The sequence below is a fragment of the Mustela erminea genome, chromosome 2, assembly GCF_009829155.1.
Source record: "Mustela erminea isolate mMusErm1 chromosome 2, mMusErm1.Pri, whole genome shotgun sequence".
Taxonomy (NCBI): domain Eukaryota; kingdom Metazoa; phylum Chordata; class Mammalia; order Carnivora; family Mustelidae; genus Mustela; species Mustela erminea.
The window spans coordinates 80043306-80058106 of NC_045615.1; the positions used below are offsets into that span (position 1 = coordinate 80043306).

Sequence of the window (14801 nt, forward strand, 5' to 3'; positions counted from 1 at the left end):
GGATCATGACCTGAGCTGAAGACAGAGTCTTTAACCCACTGAGCCACCGAGGCGCCCAAAGTTGAAAACATTCTTAAATGAAATGTAATGTCAATAAAGGCATGGGCTGGAATTCAAATCTTTCTGGTTAAAAAACAAAATAAAATTCAACTAAGTAAAAGCCAAAAGGCTCTTAACATGACCCCAAAATGGACGGAAGAGAAGATTTTGTGTAAAAGGGAACATTCTTAAAGCTGTACAGCAGGAATGGATGACGGTGGGCTCAAAGGGCCAGGCAGCAGTGCCTGTTGAGACAGCCGCCCCACTGTATCCATCGGCATGGCAGCCCCTGAGTCACTGATATGGTGTTTGACTAATTACTATCATCTCAAAAGATAAACTTGACTGACCTAAGGATAAACATATCCCCCTGCCATTGATTCATTTAGGTCTGAAAATGTGTTCCGATTCGGACCAAAGAAATAGAAGGAAAAGTTTCCTGCAGCTCTCTGGAAAGATTTTTGGTCAATGGGAACAATGGGAAGCTATGCACTTTCTCTCACTATACAAAGAATGAAGTTCCGTCCCTAATGCCACAGGCAGCAATAACCACAAGGTCATCCAGCCGTAGGATAAAACCAACATTACTGAGAAGAAAATCAAAAGCTGATAAAAGAATCTAGAACTGTTGGGGCACCTGGGTGGCTCAATTGGTGAAGCAACTGCCTTTGGCTTGGGTCGATCCCCGAGTTCTGGATTAGAGTCATGCACCAGGCTCCCAGCTCCATGGGGAGTCTGCTTCTCTGTCTGTCCTTCTCCCCTCTCATGCTCTCTCCCACTCTCTTTCCCAAGTAAATAAATAAAATCTTTAAAAAAAAAAAAAAAAAGAATCCAGAACTGTTTATACTTGAACCCAAGAATGAACTGATCCTAAAACTCGACCTGCTTCTGGAATACTAGTTATATGAATTATGAGGTGTTGCTAGCGTTCAAATCAGTTTGATCTGTGTATGACTTGCCTTTTGAGGCATTGTAACTAATACAGAACTTGGTCGATATTTGGCTCAAGGATAAAACTAAATATGAGATTACCAGGACAGTAACATGAAAGAGAAAGTCATGTAACAATTAAGAAAATATCTAGAATCTGTCAAATAAAGAAGAACATGAAGGCATATTTTCATTCTTCTCTGTAGACAGTCTTGGAAAGCTACTTAAAGCAACAGCTGCCATTTGGTCTTTAAGTGACTTCCAACTCTGTGATTACCTCCTACCTGGGATTTAGTATGCAGATTCAACCTCTAATCTGGATTACAGGGAGAATTTCACAGCTTAAATTTTGAAACCTCTTTGAAGATCAGCCAGAAGATTATGGGAGTGCAAATACCCCGCAGAAGCTTACAGCTGTTCTTCCGCCGTTCACGCTGAGCCAGCAGTCATTTTCCCAACGTGACAAAAATCAGATTACACTGAGCAACACCTCTTACAGGTTATTATATTCTCCTCTCCAAAGTACGCCAATCTCCTCTCTATTTTTTCTGAATTTTACAGCAGGGAGATGCTAAAATTATTATTTCTTCTTAAGAAATACACATTAATCTTATTCTAAGAAGGGAGTTTTTCTTTGCTTTTGTTTGTTTGTTTGTTTTTATTTTGGGTGGCAACCAAAAGAAATGGTTCTACAACATTCAACGTTTTCTATTTTGTTTTTTGTTATGTATAGATGCTTGGCTATAATTTCTATTAAATGTAAACCTGATAAATGGTTTTCTTTAAGGAAGTATTATACCTTTTTTTGGCCCAAGTTGAAAATATGTGGCTTTTAGCATGAATGAAAATATACTCTTAGGCTTATGTATTTTTATGAATACAAATTCTTCAAAAATTTGTTCATTTCTGAAGCTGAGATTGTGTGAATGCTGAAAACTATGGAGTAGTCACAGTGGAACATCCTTAACAAGTGTGAATCTAGAGTAATTTAAGACTAATGAAATTAAAATGAATCATAATTAAAGACAATAAGTCAATTAAACTTGCAAGTAATTTCAATTACTTGAAATGTCCTTTTAATGTGTATTCCATATTAAAAACTAAATCAGTCCCTCCATTTATGTCACAAAACAAAAAGATAACAATTTAAAAATCATTATTCTTGCTCTTAACAATACAAACATCAGTATTACAAGTGTTCCCTTAAAATACGAAAACAAAAACAAAAAACATTTAACTATTTTTATAAATATACTGATTTTGTACACACACTCAGGTTTCAGTGACAGAAAATGAACATATTTCTATATGTACCTTAAGAATAGATTACTAAAGACCAAATTCACAAAAATTATTATAGATAAGAAAAGTCAACCAAGTATGTAATTACATTTGTTCCTGTCAAACAGCTTCTTTTTTCTTTTTTCCTTCTCACAGCACTGAACGTGAGACTTCCTTAAATCTCAGCATTTATAATTATCATTCCTGTAAGCAAATTTTTATCAAAAGTTACTGGTTCATATCATCATCTTTTGGGGGTAGAGTCAGGTGTTAGCTCTTTAAAATACTTGGGCATTGTCTGTTTTTCATTAAAATACATTTGTACAACTCTACACAATCAGTACAATTATCCTTAGTTTCATTAAACATCAGAAAAAAATCACCCAAAGAGCTATTTTGCATTGTAATATTTACTTCTTTTTTTATTAATTAATTAATTAAATTTTAAATTAAATTTATTTATTTTCAGCATAACAGTATTCATTATTTTTTCACCACACCCAGTGCTCCATGCAATCCGTGCCCTCTCTAATACCCACCACCTGGTTCCCCTAACCTCCCACCCCCGCCCCTTCAACACCCTCAGATTGTTTTTCAGAGTCCATAGTCTCTCATGGTTCACCTCTCCTTCCAATTTCCCCCAACTCCCTTCTCCTCTCCATCTCCCCTTGTCCTCCATGCTTTTTGTTATGCTCCACAAATAAGTGATACCATATGATAATTGACTCTCTCTGCTTGACTTATTTACATCTTTAAAAAAAAAAAGACTTTATTTCTTTATTTGAGAGAGATTGAGCACAAGCAGGTGGAGAGGCAGCAGGAGAGGGAGCTTCGGGCTCCCAGCTGAGCAGGGATCCTCAGGTGGGACTCGATCCCAGGACCTTGTGATCACGAGCCAAGTCAAAGGGAGATGCTTAACTGATTGAGCCACCCAGGCTCCCCTATAATATTTACTTCTAATGTACAGAAACACACTATGTAAATAAAGAAAATAAATATTAACAACAAATAATTTTTGTTGCCTCTTTTATTAATAATTAAAAACATTTTTCATATATCAAAAATTAATTATTTTAGGAAAACTGAGATATACAGGTAAAAATACAATGCAACAATATAAATTTTATGGGGTATTATTCATCATATTGTTAAAACTTACAAGAATAAAAGCAGTAATTTGCTTATATATGAGGCCAGTGTTACTGAGTCATCATCACGTGCTCCGTCTTGCTCTGCTAGTGTTGGTTAAGGGTTTCATCCCTCATCCACCAACCGAACACCTACCCACCTGCAGGCAGACTGCTGAAAGTGGTTGTATATTCCCAACTGCATGTTTCCAGGTGAAACAAATTACCTCATACTGTTATTAAATCTGTATTTATCTCAATGCCACACACTAACCAAATGATTGAAGCGGTTTAGAGTTATACACACACACATATTTCCCGCCACATCAACAAATAAAGTGCACTACTTAATCTGCTAGATATTAAAAACAAAAACAAAAACAAAAACAAAACTAATGGGTACTATGAAGAAAATGTACATAATTGAGAATATAAGAAAACAGTCATTTTGAAAAAAAAATGGTGCCTGATAAGCATATGGAAAGATGCTCAATTTCATTTTGTTAAGAAATAAGATAATGAGGGACACCTGGGTGGCTCAGTTGGTTAAGTGTCTGTGTCTGTCTTCAGCTCAGGTCACAATCCCAGGATCCTGGGATCAAGCCCCACATCAAGCTCCCTGCTCAGCAGGGAACTTGCTTCTCCCTCTCCCTCTGTCTGCCACTCTGCCTGCTTGTGCATTCACTTCCTGTGTTAAGTAGATAAATAAAAATCTTAAAATATATATATAAGATAATCTTCCATATTAGCAAAAAAATTTAAACTTTTCAAAGTATTGTATTGGTCAGGATATAGGAAAACATTCATTAACACACACTGTTGGGGGGAGTCAAAGTTGGTCTCATGTATTGGGGCAGACTTTTGACTTACATAGGCAAACTCAAAATAGTACAGATTCTTTTACCATGTATCTTGCAAAGATATCATATATTCTTAGAAAGAAATCTTTGCACAATTAAGCTTAAATGCATGTAAAAAGTACACTCATTTTAAGATTCTTTTAAATAACAAAAATGGGGGGGGCAACTGGTTAAAATTTTTCCTTTCTTTCCTTTTTCCTTCTTTGAGTGTAAAGCTTCCTTCTTTTCATTCATCCAATATTTAGCAGAATGTTTATTCTGTGTCAGATATAATGTAGACTCATAAAGAGTCATCGCAGAATTTTACATGGTAGCCTGATTTTTTTTTTAATCTTGAATTGTTTTTAATTTCACTTCAGCTGTAGTGTGGATAACAGATCTGAGGAAGCTGATAATGGTAAGAGGACAGAAATAATGGACATGGGCAAAGCAGTTATACATAATCAAACCTTGGTGTGTTGTGCTGATAATAAAAAGAATAAAATAGAATATGTGTTGAGTTGGACCAAGGTCCACATTATATTAATGTTATTAAAGCAAAGAGTAAATATAAATACATGTAGAAATACATAAGTATTTGCTTTCTGTAAGGATAAAAAAATTTTAATATTAATTACTCTTAGTAAATGGGAGTAAAAATTAAAGAAATTGGATGAAAGACATTTTGTCTATTTTAGTGTCTGTATTGCACACATTCTTACAATGATTTATGTAGTTTCTACTATTTTTAGCAGAATTAATAAGTTTAGGATTATAAACTATTTTGGTTTTTAATATATTATAAATTAGAAGTAATTAAATTACCATTTTAAAATGTTTTCCCCAATTTATATTGTTCTAATAATTTCTCAAAAAATTTTATAGTTTTTTAAATGTGTGACAATATTTTATTAGCCTTCCTCATTTCCCTTAACTTTCTTTTCCCTAATAAACAAGGAATTAGGAAGCACAGCTTATAAAATACAGTTTAGGGGCACTTGGTGGCTCAGTTGGTTAGGCATCTGAGTCCTGGTCTCAGCTCGGGTTTTGACCTCAGGGTAGTAGGGTCAGGCTCCACACTGGGCTCCATGTTGGGTGTGGAGCCTACTTAAAATTAAAAAAAAAAAAAGATATAATCTAAATCAAAACAAAAAAACAAAACTAAGCAGATATTTTTATTTTGGTTTCCCCCCGTACAGTTTACTGTGTTATCTGAATCTACTGCATAGTTACCTTCACAATGGGTCATATCTTTTTGAAATAATTTATTTTCACACAGTCCTTATAGTTCTACCTTTTGGATACACATTTGGGGTTATTTTTGCTTGCAAAAGCCAAAATGACATAACAAATACTTTTAGTGCATTTTATTACACTAGAATAGAGAGATTTGAAACAAGATGAATTGTCTGATCTCATGTTTGGTAAAAGATAAAATTCCAAGAAAATGAATAAGGCCATCTGCAAGAATCCTTGCAGAACATTGGTATCATTTTTTGGCTATTTTAAAATTAGTTTCATACAATATTTGTCCTTTTGTGGTTGGCTTATTTAACCTAGTATAACATCTCAAGTTTTGTCCATGTTGTAGTATGCGTGAGAATTTCCTCCTTCCTAAGGCTGAGTACTATTCTATTGTATGTATAGACCACATTCTGTTTATCCATCCATCTTGGGTGGTACTTGGGTTGCTTCTACTTTTTGGCCATTGTGAATAATGCTGCTATTAATATGGGTGTGCAAGGATTTGTCTGAGTCCCTGCTTTCATTTCTTTTGGGGATATAGCCAGCAGTAGAATTGCTGAATCGTAAGACAACCCAGTGTTTAATTTTTTGATGAATCTGGTGGTTCAAAAGATTGATCTTGCGTTATGTACATTTTACTACAATAAAAAACAAAAGTAGAACAATTAGTTTTAGCTTGATATAAAGAATCTTACCTCACTGAACTCCCAAACTCTGCATCAGAGAATCTCTGACAACTCAACTAGCCTGTCTAACTCTCCATTTTCACACATAATCCATATTGACTTTTCTGCATCCTGACTTGCACATCTTTCAGTTCCATCATCTTTATATTATACCAGTCTTCCCGTCCCAACAGGATGTGTGTCCTAATGCACATACAGCCACTTTTGGACATAGAAAGGATTCTAGCTCCTCAGATTCAAGCAGTTTTTTCTATTTTTTTCATATTCTAAACAGTTTAGAAGTCAGAAAACCTGGGCGCTTGGGTGGCTCAGTTAAGCATCTACCCTTAGCTCAGGTCATGATCGCAGGGTCCCGGAACCATGCCCCATATCTGGCTCCTTGCTCAGCGGGGAGTCTGCCTCTCCCACTACACTTCCCTCTGCTCATGATCTCTCTCTCTCTCTCACTCTTTCAAATAAATAAATAAAATCTTAAAAAAAAAAAAAAAAAAAAGAACAAGTCAGAAAACCTGGGCCCAATTTCTCTTTCTGCCATCTACTCAAATTGTAAATTTTCAAATATCATTTAACTTTTTTATTTGTTATTTGCTCGTTTATTCATTGTGTGAAGATTTATTTATTTATTTGAGAGAGAGAGAGAGACCAAGAGAGAGGGAGAGAGAGAATATCAAGCAGACTCTCACTGAGCATGGAGCCCATGTGGGGCTAAATTGCATGACCCTGAGATCATGGCCTGAGCTAAAACCAAGAGTCAGATGCTCAACCCAGGCACCCTTATTCATTTTATAAAAATGTATCGAGCACCAAAAATTCTCTGGAAACAATGCCATGTGCTAAAAATACAAAGAGATCATGACATAAATCCTCTCTCAAGAAGTTTACAGCTACTTGGGCAAGAATAGCTGCCTAAAAAAAAAAGAAAGAAAAGAAACTGCCCAACACCCTTCACAGGGATAAAGTAGGTGGGTTTTTAAAAGTAACCCATGAAAAAAGTCTTTGTATATTTTCAAACATTAAATGTATAAAGTGTGGTAAGTATTACTCACACTGGCTCCCTATTACACTTAGGATGTGCTCAAATTTACATAAAAAATAAGAGAAGGAGATTTTAACTAGAGTAAAGAATACCATTCCTTATTTGTACAGCAAAAAGAACAACAATAAAAAGGTATGACAAATGATGGTATTTTTTACTATTAAAAATCTAGCCCAATTTAAACATTTGACTTATCCAAATCTTGCTCTCTTTCCATGAGCCATGTATTTGTATTCACTGATGACTCTCAAAGTATATTTACATAAAGGGAAGATCTGCACAGCTTTCTCCCCCTTTAATTAAAAATGAAAGCAGTAATTAGAACAATAATAGAGGAAATCAGCCCTGCCTTGTGAGGACATTTAACAGGCAACTACCTATGGGTATACCTTACCTGACCTCATACATCAAAGAGCTGAATAAATAAGGTGTGTTTGATGATAATAATGCTAATTCAATTAGTTACCATTTCCCATTCTTCATTAATTTCTAATAAATAAATTTTCTTGTCTGTTTTTTCTATGTGGTCCTAGGCTAAATGAGAATGATAGTTGCATGGTTAATATTAGCAAATCAGATCCCCCCGTTATCTTTGTGTCAGGTACTCTATTAACAATGCAAAAATAAACTAGCACTCATCCCCAGTAAAATGCAATAAAACAAAATGTTTTATCCTGGTTACTACATTGCTAAAAAATATAGATGTCTTGCCACTGAAAAACTTATAAGCTAGAATGAAATGCTGTCATTTAAACTCATCAAATACCCAAAGACCGGGTCAACTTGCAAGATTATATGGGGAAGCAGTTGGAGAAAACAAAACATCAGTAGCATCCTTCTACAGAGGGGTGTAGAAAGGAGTGTGCTACTTGGTTTGAGTTTCAGAGATTAGCAAGATTATTTGGAAATGATCGTTAGGATATCCGTATTAAAGCATATGTATTAGTCTTGACCTGTGTTAAAATGTATACTCATTATTGAACAAATGTTTCATAAGGCTGGGAATTCAGGAAGTCTTCATACACACACAGTGATGAAAGGAAAATTAACACTGGCAAAGTCAGAAGAGTGAGAAAGGGTGACAAGTATATACAGAGCAGCAAGTACAATGTACAGAAAGAGCAAGAAGAGACACATCTTAGCAGTAACTCAGTATTTGAATATTAAAGGCAAAGGGAGAATACTGCTAGATGGGGCTGGAAAGTTATCAGAACAGTTCAGAAAGGAGCTTGCAGAGAATCTTCTAGGCTAAGCAAAATAAGTCCGTTGGAGAAAGACAAATGCCGTATGATTTCACTCACTTGTGGAATTGAAGAAACAAAACAGATAAACATAGGGGAGGGAAGGAAGGAAAAAAGAGAGAGGGAGGGAAACCAAGCATAAGGGACTCCTTTAGCCACAGAGAACAAACTGAGGGTTGGTGTGGGGAGAGGGAAGATGGGTGAGAGGTTGGGCTAGATGGGGTGAGGGGCATGAAGGAAGGCCCTTGTGATGAGCACTGGGTATTGTATGTAAGTGATGAACATCTAAATTCTACTCCTGAAACCAATACTACACTATAGGCTAACTAACTAGAATTTAAATAGAAACTTGAAACACGAAAGGACTTTGCAATCTAGTAAAGGGTTTTGACTTCTTCCTGAAACAATACAAATGTCCCAAACTGTTTTAGTGAAGAATGAGGTTACAAAAAAAGAGGAAGGTGATTATTGTGTTTTCTTCTAAGCATTTTTGAAATGCACCTGCTGACCTGAAACCAGGACGCCTAAATTGCGATAACATTTCAGTGTCCTGTAGAGATGGTTGTGTCAAAGGCATTGTGTTTGGAAAACTGAGTGTGTCTTTACCTCTAAATAACAGAATTTAAAATAACAGAATTTGCCTCAGAAAATAAATCACTCCTCCTACCACACAGGCAGGAAGAAACAGCAGGACGGAAAGAGAAGCCAGATGCGCACTTATTAGAACTGGTTAAAAAAAAAGCCACAGAATGGCAAAGATGTCTCTGCAGACATATGTGTGTGACACGTGGTAGGTGTTTAATGAGTACTTGCTCCCAGCAAAAAGTACATCGGTATAGACTGCGGAACAGAGAAATTACAGAGGAGACAGTGAACGCTGTGTCAGAGAGCGAGGTTGCAAAGACTAAAGGAATGGTTTTAAAAGCAAGAAAACTCGAGAAAGAGAAAGGAGTACTAAAAGCAGGAGGGAAAGGAAATGTATAATCGTGATTTATTCTTAGAGGAGCAATGTCCGGGTGAAAAAAGAGAACATTGAGTAAATTTAAGAGAAGCTGTAATCCAGCTTGCAGTCCACATAAGCAGGCATGAAATAAAGCTCCATAGCATGCAAGAATCCAGAAGAGCCAGACCGGCTTACCTGAAACTTCAGCGAAGAGGCATCGGTATCCAAAATGAAGCAAACCTGAATAATGTAATTATCTATTTGGGTTTAATGTAAATGTATAGATAGTCTATTCTTCAGTTTTTCCATGAAGAGGTTAAATTTATGCTAAATAACCAGTTTAGGTTCAAAGTCCAAACTTGAGAACCCCCAATCAGACTTTGTCTCAAGTTGAAATAGTTTAATCTGTGAAAATTTAGAGGCAGATTGAGTTCATATTTTATTGTGCGGCTCCCTCGCTCTACTACCAGAAGAGGTCACAGCCTGGCTGAGCACTCAGTTTTGAGGCTGAGAATAAAGAACTCCAATACTTCCTACCTTGTGTAGATATAACAACTATGGGCAGACATTGGCATTGACAGGAGTGATGGAGGGAAAGAAAAAAAATCTTTTTCTGATTAAGGGTAATTCTTGAGAACTATAAAACCCCATATTTCTATTTTACAATATGGAAAACAACTCTATCTAAAATAAATTAGCAACCTTCTAGATAGCTTGTCAAATAGAGTCTTCTTGTCCAGAAAATTTTTTTACTATGTTCTTTTTAGGGAAATTCAAATATTAACGTTGTTATCATTGCTTCTATAATGATCCTTTATCAACTAAGATTTATCAAGCGCATACTTTATTATAAACTATGTGTTAAGTAACTTCCATTATCTCATTTAATTTTTACTATCTTCACATAAAGTAAATATTAGTATTATTTCCATTTCAGATGAGACAAAACTCCACTTCTATTAAACTCCATCACACATGTCATTAAATCTTACTATGCTCTGCTTCCTTTACTTAACTTTCTCTCTTGCAAGAGGATTAGATTGGATTTCATTGTTGTAGTCATTGAAGGACAAAGTCACCGTTGGAGGGATATAAATAGATTTATTGACCATTAACTTTACACCAGACATCACTTGGATGCTTTCCATACTATATTTCACTTGATGTCAACAACAATCCAAGGAAATTACCAGAACTTGCTACATTACACAAATAAGGAAACATTTTGTGAGTTCATCACTTGCTTAAGGCCCCTCAGTTACTAACAATGGAACTGAAATTTGAGGAAATATTTTACTCCAAATCCCACGAGTAGAACTATTGGTTTGTATGTTTTCTCCCAAAATAATATTATACATATGTTTCTATCAAGTATTAAAATACAGTACCGTATGATTTCACTTATATATGGAATTTGAGAAATTTAACAGAGGAACATGGGGGTGGGTAGGGAGAGAGGCAAACCAGGAAACAGGCTCCTAACTATGGAGAACAAACTGAGGGTTGCTGGAGGGAAAGAGGGTGGGGATGGGTTAAATGGATGATGGGTATTAAGAGGGCACTGTCAGGGCACCTGGGTGGTTCAGTGGCTGAGCATCTGCCTTCGGCTCAGGTCATGATCTTGGGGTCCTGGGATCGAGCCCACCATTGGGCTCTCTGCTCAGCGGGGAACCTGCTTCCCCCTTTCTCTCTCTGCCTGCCACTCTGCCTACTTGCGATCTCTCTCTCTATATGTCAAATAAATAAAATCTTAGAAAAAAAAAAATAAAGAGGGCACTGTTTCTGTTGAGCACTGGGTATTGTATGTAAGTGATGAATCACTAAATTCTACACCCTGAAACTAGTAATGCATTGTATGTTAAGTAACTGGAACTTTAAAAACTTGGAACCACAAAAATAAATAAATAAAAATATTCACTCCTTAATATTCTAACTCTGTATGCATTGCTTAGATTGGTCTGTTTTATTAACGTTTTTCTCTAACAAGATTGGTAGATTTCATCCATACCCTGAGACCATCCTATTCTCCCTGAGATTATCTCATTACCAGATATTTTTATTTATTTTATATCCTATCTTGCTTCATAACAGTGATCAGAGAAAGAAGCTGCTCTTTCTTTTACACCAAGGAACCATACATTTCTAAAGAATTGACAAGACAAAGGGGTTTTGACTGGGGGCAGTAAATCGTGAATAGTAACTAGGAACGTAAGGCTTAATTTAACAAAGTTTGTACTGATTTCTGGGCTCCAAACCCCTCATCTCTGGTAAATGTCTTCCTTCAGGTCCTGGAAAGGTACCTCTCACGTGTCCTGTTTTAGGCAAGAGGGAGACACCTTCCTGCCTCTGCCATTTTCTCAGATTCCTTCAGCTTAAGATCTTCAATATGCCAAAGTGTCATAAGTTGGGGTACTGTGTTCTCAACCCTGTCACCAATTTACCTTGTCATACCTGTTCCTTCTTCCACAAACCACAGCAAAGTCATGACACATAGTTCTGTTTTCTCCCTTAACCTCAGGACTGAAACCAGAATTCCCTCTCGGTGGCTCCGTGTGTATCTTGCTGAATTCTTCCTGTGGAGCTGTTGGTATAACAAAATTTTAAAACTCTTTCAGGTTCTCTCTCTGGATCTGCATCGCCAAACCTCACCCAAAGCAACGTGGGTAAAACACCTGGCTTCCCCTGATTAGAAGCCTGAAGCAACCCTCTCTGCCACCAGTCAGGACAATTCAAAATGTTCCCAGACATTGCCGAATGTTCCCCCCTGGGGTGAGGGAGGGATGATAAAATTGCCCTCAGTGGAGAACTATATGTTTAAAATACCATCAACCTCTGACCTTCAGTGGTGCTTTCCCCACATCCCTTAACTCAACTTCTCCCACAATAGTTTAAGCATTTAATTCTGAATTAAACTTATTTCTGGCTTATGCAGAATACCTTCTGTTTTCCTAACCAAAGCTGACTGAGAGATGTGACATTGACTGATACTTTTTTTGCATATGGGTAATCTAAAATGTATGTAATCTGCTCATATAAAATATGTAAATAGAAGAACTTAGAATTTCACATGGTTTTATGACATAACCTGCTCCTGTCCCAGATACTTTTTTTTCAATAGAACAGAACCCTTACTTTTTTTTTTTTTAGATTACCATTTCTTTTTTTTTTTTTTTTAATAAACATATATTTTTATCCCCAGGGGTACAGGTCTGTGAATCGCCAGGTTTACACACTTCATAGCACTCACCAAAGCACATACCCTCCCCAATATCCATAACCCCACCCCCCTTCTCCCAACTCCCCTCCCCCCAGCAACCCTCAGTTTGTTTTGTGAGATTAAGAGTCACTTATGGGGGCACCTGGGTGGCTCAGTGGGTTAAGCCGCTGCCTTCGGCTCAGGTCATGATCTCGGGGTCCTGGGATCGAGTCCCGCATCGGGCTCTCTGCTCATCAGGGAGCCTGCTTCCTCCTCTCTCTCTCTCTGCCTGCCTCTCTGCCTACTTGTGATCTCTCTCTGTCAAATAAATAAATAAAATCTTAAAAAAAAAAAGAGTCACTTATGGTTTGAGAACCCTTACTTTTAAAAGAATATTATTTTAATATTTGGGAAAATACCCATGTTCTACCATCGTTTGCAGTTTGAAGGAAAATATGACCTATTTGGCAAGGTTATTTCTTGGGAGATAGCTGCTGGCTTATATTTTTAGCATATGTTTATGCAAGAGTTAGATTATACTTTACCAAAATGGTAAGTATAAAAAAGCCAACCAAAAATAAAAGTATTTGATGTGGTTGTGGTACGGATTATTTTGTACTATGGATGCATATGTAAGACACATGAGAGAGAAAGTAGTATTTTTCCTTAATTGTCAATGGCCTAACAGGACTAGAGCTAGGAAGAAGTAAACAGAAGGAACTAAGGCTTCCACATTTCCTAAACCTAAACTGGGTCTGATCCAGTTGACATCAGATCTTATTGACAAAACAAACGAACAACAAGGAGCCCCCTCCTTCTCATTTGTTCCTTGTAATTTCACCACCCCTGCAGTTTGATTAATCTTCTCACAGATGATTGTTACAAAATTTTACTTACTTATACAACCATGAAGCTTCGAAGCCTTTGAAATTCTCCAGGGAAGGGTATTATAAAGGCGCCAGGTAATAAGAGATACAATATAAATCTTGACTGAGTGTTTCAAAGTATAGAATTTCATGCCTTTCTTCTCCCATCTGTGCTCTAATCCCGCCTCTGAGAAACAAAGCATCGGGGCACTTCACAGTGTGGTGCGGAAAATATAAATAAAACTTAAAAAAAAAAAAATTCTCTTCTTCAGTAAGTCGGCACCCACTGAAGTCATGCCAGCCTGTGAATTACAGTTTGCTGAGGCTTTAGAAATGAGTATAAAATTGCAGGATATTATAGCCCATGTGAAACGAAGAACTGTTTCTCCTTGGATATGCCATATAACAAAACAATGATCTGACCTAAATTGATTTGCTTTTTAAAATACTCTATGTTTCTCAGCTTCCCAGATCTTTCATCCATATTCATCAGTCTGTTGTGCAAATTTTATAACATTCAAACTGTGGACGGAACATGGTATCAACCATGGCTCTGGGTGTGGTTCAATACTGACCCAGGGGCATTTGCATTTCAAGCTTAAGAGAGAGAAACTGTTGCAACATGTTAACATTTACTTTTTATTTTATTCCTGAACCTATTAATATATTAGTTGCTAAATGGGTATTACAGAGCCTGAATGATATAAAATATTAATGATAATTTTATATGAATGATATAAAAACACCATAAGATGAAATCTCTACTCCCGCTAGCATAAAAAATTTCTTGGCCTTTAAAAAATGAAATTATAAAGTTATCAGTTGCATTTGCCTCAACATTATCTTTTCCCCTTTATCTGAAAAATACACTTTATGTCCCCTATACATCCTTCATTCCTAGCCCTGTCAACTGAACTTCCCCTTTTCTGTTTTAATTTATTCAAAAATATATTTACTAAGTCTCCACTGTGTAACTGACTGTCTTCCTTGAGTTAATTAAGAAAAATGAGACAAAATCCCTACCACAAAAGAACTTGCACATGAGTGTAGGAGATGAAGAGTTGGCAAGAGAATATTTTGACTCATCACCCCTGTCATTTTCCCCCTTTGTGGGAGTCCGAACCTTCCCCAGAATCCAGACATCATCTGTTACACCAGAGATGTAACATCAGAATCAGGAAAAAAAAAAAAAATCACTATTTTTTTTGCAGACCAAGTTTCTTTTTTTCTTAAATTTGAAATGTACTTAACATGCATAGTTATGTTAGTTTAACATACAGTTCGGTACAATGATTTGACAATTCTATTCGACACTCAGTGCTCATCACAGTAAGTGTATTCTTAATCCCCTTTATCTATTTCACCTATTCCC

The 14801-nt window shown here is 36.4% G+C and overlaps 1 long non-coding RNA gene across 1 annotated transcript in view; it reads right to left on the reverse strand.

The window, feature by feature from the left end:
* Nucleotides 1-2374: 2374 nt before the first annotated feature.
* Nucleotides 2375-14801, reverse strand: part of LOC116583389 — a 30142-nt gene continuing 17715 nt past the window's right edge. The window contains exons 2-3 of the long non-coding RNA XR_004282707.1: nucleotides 11809-11948; nucleotides 2375-2454 (exon numbers count right to left, since the gene is read on the reverse strand). This is a non-coding gene — a long non-coding RNA (uncharacterized LOC116583389). The remainder of the gene's footprint in view (nucleotides 2455-11808; nucleotides 11949-14801) is intronic.